Here is a 10,191-nt window from a genome sequence, read left to right as displayed (position 1 = left end):
GGGCCTTGGAGACCTGTGCCACACCACTGCTGCAAATGCTCAGATGGTTACTCACTCTCTAGTGTGTTTTTGCCATCCCAGGCCGTGGACCTTCTGAACCCAGTGAGTCAGCCCTCAGCAGTGCACGGGTCGCAGCAGCGGCATCTGGAAGGCTTAGAAGGCAGAGCAGTGCTTTTCCATGACTGAGGAGCAGAGGGTCTGGTGCCATGTTCTGCTGAGAGTCCCTGGTACCTTCCTCTTCCTGGAGTTCTTCCCCACAGTGGCCAAGGTGACAGGCCCATCATAGAATGCTTTGATGATATTCTGCTGTCTGAACTACATGAGTTTCTGTCAAGAATGGAAGGCCAATGTCAAGTGTTCTCTTGGCTGGACCGCACTGCCCTCTGTCCTGCAGACACTATGGATTGCCACAGGCAGGAGCAGACAGGAGTGAGGGGCACTGCTATAGTCAGAAATAAAGGTCTTTGGGGATAGTCCCTGCAGTAACCTGTGCTTTATAGTCCCCTCCTCTGTTGAAGTCACTGTCTTCTGTGACTTTATCAGCTATTTTGGCCAGTTATCTTTTCAGTAGGTAACTTTTGGTGTAATACTGGTTCATAAAAGAAAATTATTTTCTACAGTCAAAGAGATTTTTACATTTCTGCCCGCTTTGGTTATCTCTGCATGGATTTCCTATTGGTTAATTATGTTGAAGCACAAAACAAAATTCTTAATGTCCATCTCTACAATGAATTTCACATAGCTAAGCCAGGGATGACCCATGAATTGCAATTATTTAAATTTCATATAGTAAATTATCTGATGATGAATAAAGTATGAGCAGTGGGTAAAAGAATGTACCCTAGGTTCATGTTATCTCTATTTTATGTGCATTGGCTGATGCTGAGTAGGAGTTGAACGCATTCCTTCCTATCTTCATTCATTACATTCATAGGGATTTCTCTGAGATGAATTGTCTCACGCTTGCCAACAGTGCAGCCATATCTGTATTTGGGATTTCCCAAATATAATACATTTGAAGGGTTCTCCCCAGGAAGAATTATCTCACATTGACAAGGGTGAAGTCATGTCTCAAGGCCTTTCCTCATTCACATCCTTTATATGTTTATATATATTTATTTCATTTATATTCATTTCTGTATGAATGCTGTGATGTTGAGTAAGATGTGAGGATTAGCAAATTCAACACATTTGCAGGATTTCCCTCCAATATGAATTCTCTTACGTTGAGTAATGTGTAGGTATTGGCTAAGGTTTTTCCATGTTCCTAACTTTTTAAAAAAGATTTTATTTATTTATTTGACAAAGAGAGAGAGAGAGCAGAAGCAGGGGGAGTGGCAGGTGGAGGGAGAAGCGGAGCTTGAACCCAGGACCTGAGGACCATGACCCAAGGCAAAGGCAGACCCCCAACCGACTGAGCCACCCAGGCACCCCTCTGTGTTCCTAATTTTAACAAGATTTCTATTCAGTATGAATTTTCTAATGCTGAATAAGTTGTAATCCAGAGCTAAATGCATTTGCAAATTGATTTAAATTGTAGGCTTTTCTCTGCACTTTCTGCATTCTCTGATGTTACATAAAGTCTAAGCATTATGTAAAAGTCTGTCTTTTTTTTTTTTTTTCCAAAAGCCTCTGTCCTTGAGCAAATGAGTAGAATTCTTTTCATGTCCATTTCATTTCAAGGGGGTTTCTTTTGCGTAAGCAACTTGCTTTATTGTAACTAAATTTATTTGGAAATTTTTAATCATACATATAATATTGTGGTTCTCTAATTTCTTTTGTGAAAATGCTCATGTTCAACAACCACTGACTTCAAATGGAAACCTTTACCAGTTACATTTGCTTTTTCTTTTGTCTGTGTGTTTTTCTTTGGTATAGATAACACTCTTTTACTTGAAATGCCTCCCCTTTCCCCTCTGCATCTCAAAGCAACCTTTGCATTGTCACTATTTTCTGAAATGAAAATTGTATCATTCTCAGTATGCAGGGACCTCCTAGCTGGATACCAACTAGGGACTTTATAGAATCTAGATTAGCCATCATGTGCATGTCAGTGATAACTAGTAAAATACATATCCTAGGAAGAATGATACACATCAAAAAGCAAAAATACAACTCTAAATAAAGCTAAGAAGATTACACATCATCTGTATAAAAGAAAATAAACTGTATTCCTGAATATAAATGCAGTACTATAAAAACCCAATTGCACATAAACCTAATCCATGAACTTCAGGCAATAAAAATTTTTTATTTTAATGAACATATATATAATGTATTATTTGTTTCAGGGGTGCAGGTCTGTGATTCTTCAATCTTATGCAATTCACAGCACTCACCATAGCATATACCCTCCCCAATGTCCATCACCCAGCCACCCCATTCCTCCCACCCCTCCCCCCCACCAACCCTCTGTTTCCTGAGATTAAGAGTCTCTTAAGATTTGTCTCCCTCTCTGGTTTCATCTTGTTTCGTTTTTCCCTCCCTTCCACTATGATCCTCTGTCTTATATCTCAAACTCCTCATATCAGTGAGATCATATGATAATTGTCTTTCTCTGATTGACATATTTCACTTAGCATAATATGCTCTAGTTCCATCCACGTCATTGCAAATGGCAAAATCTTGGGGGGTTTTGATAGCTGCATAATACCCCATTGTATATATACACCATATCATCTTTATCCATTCATCTGTTGATGGACATCTAGGCTCTTTCCATAGTTTGGCTGTTGTGGACATCGCTGCTATAAACATTGGGGTGCACGGGCCCCCTTGAATCACTACATTTGTATCCTTGGGGTAAATACCCAGTAGTGCAATTGCTGGGTCATAGGAATATCTCTATTTTAAATTTTTTTGAGGAACCTTCATTCTGTTTTCCAGAATGGTTGCACCAGCTTGCATTCCAACAGCAGTGTAGGAGGGTGAATCATTATCTTCAATAGGCTCAGGGGCCTGTAGTTCAATTCTTCATTTTAATTGGCAGGGAAAAAATACATATAAAAACAGCCAAGGGTATTCTGATGATAGTTGTAGTAAGTGAGGACTTATACTCCATTATAAACTTCACTAAATAAAACGTGGCACACACAAAATTTTAAAAAAATAATAAACTACGGTATAGAGCAGATTTAAAAGAGATCACTAAAACAGAATAAGAAATCAGAATCAAGGGCCCCTGCATAGCTCATTCGTTAAGTGTCTGCCTTCGGCTCAGGTCATGATTCCAGGGTCCTGGGATCGAGCCCCACATTGGGCTCCCTGCTTGGTGGGAAGCCTGCTTCTCCCTCTCCCACTCCACCTGCTTGTGTTCCCTCTCTCATGATCTCTCTCTGTCAAATAAATAAATAAAATCTTTAAAAAAATCAGAATCAAGTATATGAAACACTAAATGCCTAAAGTTGTGTCAAAAGAGTATGAAATAATTGAGAGGGGAATTTGTTTTACTGTATATTAAGTTTCTATAAATTCACTTAATGCTAGGTTAACGGTTGATGAAAAAGTAGAAGTGGTCTAGTATGTATTCATGCATATATGGAAAATAATATATAATAAAAGTGTTGTGTAAACAAAACCAAACTGGAAGCCATAAAGTAAATCCTAGACTTCATTAAAACATCTTTAAGGAATGCTTTGGTGGTTAGTTGGTTAAGCGTCTGCCTTTGGCTCAGGTCATGATCCCAGGGTCCTGGGATCAAGCTCTGCATTGGGCTCCTTGCACAGCGGGGAGTCTGCTTCTCCTTCTGCCTGCTACTCCCCCTGCTTGTGCGTGCTCTCTCTCTCTGACAAATAAATAAAACCTTTTAAGAAATAAAATAAATAAAAATAAAACATCTATAAAATCCAAAAGAGGCACCTAGCAGGTTTAGGGGAACATCTGACTCTTGATCTTGGGGTCGTGAGTTTGAACACCATGTTAAGTGTAGAGATTGCTTTAAAAAAGTTTTAAAAATAGACATGGATATTTCTGATATCCCAGTAGAATAAACATTATAAAATTACAAAAGAGAATATATGCTACGAAAAAATCTTGGAAAATATTTGCAATATTTGTGACAGAGTTAATATCCCTGATAAATAATGTCCCCACAAACTCTTATGTAAAAGAGAACATACAAATAGAAAAATGGATGAAAAATATGAAGACCAAATCACAGAATGAGAAAAAAGTTGTCATTATTTTGAAATTAATTTTGTTTTTCTTTTGAATGGTACACTGTGTGGTTATAGTTTCAAAGGTGGAAGAAAGGAAATTCATATTGAGGGGGAAGTGTGAAGAATCTCATATCCATATCTCTAACTCTGACTTTTTTCTAAGCTCTAATTCTATATTTCCAACTACCTACTGCACTTAATGCTTGGAAATCAAATTCACCTCAAATCTATTAAGACCCAAACTCATCATCCTATTTTTAATCCCACAGTAACATACAATCATTGCATTAAAATTACTGAGAAGAGGGTACCTGGGTGGCTCATGTGGTTAAGTGGCTGCCTTCAGCTTAGGTCATGATCCCAGGGTCCTGGGATCAAGTCCTCCATTGTGCTCCCTGCTTGGGGGGAGGGAGTCTGCTTTTCCCTCTACCCCTCCCCCTTGTGTCTCTCTCTCATACTCTCACATTTTCTTTCAAATAAATAAAAATACTTTAAAATAAATAAAATTACTGAGAAGAAACTGGTGGGAATGTCAGAAGGTACAGCCATGTTGGAAAACAGTTTGGCAGTTCCTCAAAAAGTTAAACATAGAGATACCATAGGGCCCAGCAGTTTCACTCCCAGGTATATACCCAAGAGAATTGAAAACATGTATTCACACAAAGAAAAGAAACTTGTACATGAATGTCCATAGCTGCATTATTCCTGATAACCAAAAGTGGAAATAAGCCGAATGTCAGTCAAGTGATGAATAAACAAACTGTGGTATATCCATACAATAAAATATTACTTAACCATAAAAAGGAATGAAGTACTGATACAATAAACAGTTGTGGATGAACCTTGAAAACATTGCAAGCAAAAAGAGCCTGACACAAGAAGCCATGTATTCTATGATTCCATTTATAAGAAATATCCAGAATAGGGGTGCCTGGGTGGCTCAGTCCATTGAGAGCCCTACTCTTTGTTTTGGCTCAGGCCATGATCTCATGGATCATGGGGTCCAGCCCCACATTGGGCTTTATGCTCAGCAGGAGTCTGCTTGAAGACTCTCTCCCTGTGCCCCACCCCCAACACTTGAACGCAAACACATGCGCTCACTCGCGCTCACTCTCTCTCTCTCAAATAAATCTTAAAGAAATACCCAGAATAGACAAATCCTTAAAGACATGATGGAGATGAGTGGTTACCTGTGGCTGAGGGGAAGGGGAAATGGAGTGACTGTTAATGGTTGATTAGCTTGCAAAGGCCGCCATAACAAATTGTCACAACTGGATGGCTTAAACAACAGAAATGTATTGTCTCACACGAAAAATATTGTCTCACAGTTCTGGAGACTAGAAATCTGAGATCAAGGTGTCACCAGGGCCCATGCTTCCTCTGAAGGTACTAGGGAAGGATTCGTTCCAGACTTCTCTCCTAGTTTCTGGTAGTTCCTTGGCTTATAGCAGCATAAATATAATCTTCAGTAGTGTTCTCCCTGTGTGTGTGTGTCTGTTTCAGTGTCCAAATTTCCCTTCTTAGAAGGGTATCAGTCATACTGGGGACCCACCCTACGCCTGTGTGACTTCGTCTTAACTAGTTCCATCTGCGTGACCCTATTTCCAAGTAAGGTTGCATTCTGGGGGTTAGGGCCTTAAACATGAAATCTGGGGGACAGACACAATTCAGCATGTAACAGATGGGTGTGGAGTTTCTTTTGAGAGTGATGAAAATTTTCTCAGAGTTAAAAGAGTGGTGATGTTGCACAACATTGTGAATATATTAAAAACCACTGAGTTGGAGACTTTGTAATGACAAACTTTATGTTATGTGAATTAAATTTTAATTTAACAATTACAAAAACGCACCTTAAATCCTCTGGTAAGGTCATCTTTTGCAAGCATGGATATGCTGTTACTCACCACTTCTGCAGAATATAAGCTCCCATGAGGACAGGGATTTTTGTATATTTTTGTACCTCAGTGCCTAGAATACTGTTGGGAACATAATAGATGCTCAAAATGTGTTTGTTGAATGACTAGATAAATAAATGGGAGGTTTTATACCTTTTCTTAAGTTTGTGCAATTGAGAGATAATATCTTAAATATGTAACCCTTAAAATTAATCTGTTTTGAAGTACTACAGTCAAACTGGTACTTGAATTGTCTTCTCACTGCAGAAATCTCATTATGACCTTAATAGAGAGGGGTGACAGGTCTAATTCAGGCTCATAACTGCACAGATAGCCTTTTTATTTTTTTATTTTTTTTAAAGATTTTATTTATTTATTCGACAGAGAGAGATCACAAGTAGGCAGAGAGGCAGGCAGAGAGAAAGAGAGGAGGAAGCAGGCTCCCTGCTGAGCACAGAGCTCGATGTGGGACTCGATCCCAGGACCCTGAAATCATGACCTGAGCTGAAGGCAGCGGCTTAACCCACTGAGCCACCCAGGCGCCCCCAGATAGCCTTTTTAATGAAAAAGTGCAATATTTGCAAATCAATCAATGTGATACACCACCTTAAAAGGATAAGAACCAAATGATCCTCTCTTATGAGAGAAAAAGCATTTGATGAAGTACAACATCCATTCCTGATAATAGCCTTCAACAAAGTAAGGATAGATAGAACATATATCAAAATTATAAAGGCCATATATGAAAGACCCACAGCTAACATCATCCTCAATGGGGAAAAACTAAGAGCCTTTCCCCTATAGTCAGGAATAAGACAGAGATGTCCACTCTCACCATTAATATTTAATATGGTACTGGATATTTTAGCTTCACCAATCAAAAAAAAGAAATAAAAGGCATCCAAATTGGCAAGGAAGAAATTAAACTTTTACTATTTGCAGACAACATGATACTTTATATAGAAAACCTGAAGACTCCACCAAAACTTGACTAGAATTAATACATGAATTCAGCAAAGTTGCAGGATATAAAATCAATCTGCAGAAATCCGTTGCATTTCTATACACCAACAAAGAAGCAACAGAAAAAGAAATCAAGGAATTGATCCCACTTGCAGTTGCACCCAAAACAATAAGATATGTAAGAATAAACCTAACTAAAGAGCTAAAGATCTGAAAATTATAGGACACTTATGAAAGAAATTGAAGAGGACACAAAGAAATGGACAAGCAGGGGTGCCTGGGTTGCACAGTTTGTTAAGCATCAACTCTTGGTTTCAGCTCAGGTTGTGATCTCAGGGTCAGGGGATAAAGACCAGGGTTGGGCTCTGTGCTCAGCATGGAGTCTGCTTAAGATTCTCTCTCCCTCTCCCCCTGCCCCTTCTGCTTATGCTCACTCACACTCTCTGGCTCTCTCTCGCTAAAATAAATAAATAAATCTTTAAAAAAAAATAAATGTAGGGGTGCCTGGGTGGCTCAGTGGGTTAAAGCCTCTGCCTTCGGCTCAGGTCATGATCCCGGGGTCCTGGGATCAAGCCCCGCATCGGGCTCTCTGCTCAGCAGGGAGCCTACTTCCTCCTCTCTGTCTGCCTCTCTGCCTACTTGTGATCTCTCTCTCTGTCAAATAAATAAATAAAATCTTTAAAAATAAATAAATAAATGTAAAAGCATTCCGTGTTCATGGAATTAAAGAACAAACATTGTTAAAATGTCTGTACTACCCAAGCAATCTACACATTTAATTCATTCCCTATCAAAATACCACCAGCATTTTTCACAGAGCTAGAACAAGCAATCCTAAAATTTGCATGAAACCACAAAAGACATGAACAACCAAAGCAATTCTGAAAAAGGGAAACAAAACTGGAGACATCACGGTTCTGGATTTCAAGCTATATTACAAAGCAGTAGTCATAAAGACAGTATGGTACTTGTACAAAAACAGACACATAGATCAATGAAGGAGAAGAGAGAACCCAGAAATGGGCCCATAACTATATGGTCAACTAATCTTCAACAAAGGAGGACAGAACATCCAATGGAAAAAAAGACAGTCTCTTCAAGTAATAGTGTTGGGAAAACTGGACAGCAGCACACAGAAGAATGAAATTGGACTGCTTTCTTACACCATACACAAAAATAAATTCAAAATGGATGAAAGAACTAAATGCAAGACCATCAAAACCCTAGAGGAGAACACAGGCAGAAACCCCTTTGATGTTGGATGTAGCATTTTTTTACTAGACACATTGCCAGAGGCAAGGGAAACAAAGGCAAAACTGAACTACTGGGATTTCATCAAGATAAAAAGCTTCTTCACAGTGAAGGAAACAACCAACAAAACAAAAGGACATTTGGGCTCTCTCCATAGTTTGGCTATTGTTGATAATGCTGCTATAAACATTGGGGTGCATGTGCCTCTTCAGATCTGTATTATTGTATCCTTTGGGTAAATACCTAGTAGTGCAATTGCTGGATTGTAGGGTAGCTCTATTTTCAACATTTTGAGGAACCTCCATGCTGTTTTCCAGAGTGGCTGCACCAGTTTGCATTCCCACCAACAATATAAGAAGGTTCATAGGCAGCCTATGAAATGGAAGAAGATATTTGCAAAGGACATATCTGATAAAGGGTTAAAATCCAAAATCTATAAGGAACTTACCAAACTTAACACCCAAAAAACAAATAGTCCAGTTAAGAAATGGACAGAAAACATGAATAGACACTTTTCCAAAGAAGACATTCAGATGGCCAACAAACACATGAAAAGATGCTCAACATCATCAGGGAAATATGAATATGAAATATGAACCCAAACCACAATGAGACACCACCTCACACCTGTGAGAATGGCTAAAATTGACCACACAGAGGATGCTAGTATCCAAAATCTATAAAGAGCTTAGCAAACTCAACACCCAAAGAACAAATAATCCAATCAAGAAATGGGCAGAGGATATTAACAGACATTTCTGCAAAGAAGACCTACAATAGCCAAACTATGGAGAGAGCCCAAATGTCCTTTGACTGATGAATGGATAAAGAAGATGTGATATATATTTACAATGAAATATTACCCAGTCACCAGAAAAAAATGAAATCTTTCCATTTGCAATGATGTGGATATAGCTAGAGTGTATTATGCTAAGTGAAATATGTCAGAGCAAGATGAATACCATATGATCTCACTCATGTGGAATTTAAGAAAGAAAACATGAATATATGGGAAGGTGGAAAGAAAAAAAGGAGAGGGAAACAAGCCATAAGAGACTCTTAATGATAGAGAATAAACTGAGGGTTGATGGGCAGAGGTAGGTATGGGATGAGCTAGATGGGTAATATGCACTTGTTGTGATGAGCACTGGGTGTTTTATGTAAGTGATGAATCACTGAATTGTATTCCAGAAACCAATACTGCACTGTATGTTAACTAAAATTTAAATTAAAAAGAAAGGAAAAAATTGATCAGCTGACATGTAGAACAATGGAATAGAATAAAAAATCCAGAAATAACCATTCACATTTACAGTTAGTTGATTATCAACAAAGGTTCCAAGACAAGCCAATGGGGAAAGGAAAGTATTCTGAACAAATGGTGCTGGGAAAACTGGTTATCCACATGCAAAAGAATAAAGTTGGGTTTGTATCTTATACTATAAACAAAACTCAAAATGATCAAAGCTGAAACATAAAACATAAAATCTTAGAAGAAAACACAATGGAAAAGCTTCGTGACATTGGATTTGTCAATGATTTTTAGATATGATATCAAAAGCACAGGCAACAAGAAAAATTAATTCGACTACATCAAAATTTTAAAAAAGCTTTTGGGCATCAAAGGACACTCTTTTTAATTATTTATTTATTTTTTATTAACATATAATGTATTATTAACCCCAGGGGTACAGCTCTGTGAATTGCCATGTTTACACACTTCCCAGCACTCACCATACATAGCACATACCTTCCCCAGTGTCCATAACCCCACTTCCCTCTTCCTACCCCCCTTCCCTTGGCAACCCTGAGTTCATTTTATGTGATTAAGAGTCTCTTATGGTTTGTCTCCCTCCAATCCCATCTTGTTTCATTTATTCTTTTCCTACCCCCAAACCCCTCACATTGCCTCTCAACTTCCTCA

The 10,191-nt window shown here is 38.5% G+C and overlaps 1 long non-coding RNA gene across 1 annotated transcript in view; it reads left to right on the top strand.

The window, feature by feature from the left end:
• Positions 1-10,191, top strand: part of LOC132007373 (uncharacterized) — a 34,228-nt gene continuing 24,037 nt past the window's right edge. Inside the window, exon 1 of the long non-coding RNA XR_009401327.1 lies at positions 1-268. This is a non-coding gene — a long non-coding RNA (uncharacterized LOC132007373). The remainder of the gene's footprint in view (positions 269-10,191) is intronic.

Source organism: Mustela nigripes, chromosome X (assembly GCF_022355385.1).
Source record: "Mustela nigripes isolate SB6536 chromosome X, MUSNIG.SB6536, whole genome shotgun sequence".
NCBI classification, from domain to species: Eukaryota; Metazoa; Chordata; class Mammalia; order Carnivora; family Mustelidae; genus Mustela; species Mustela nigripes.
This window is presented reverse-complemented; position numbering and strand designations above follow the sequence as displayed.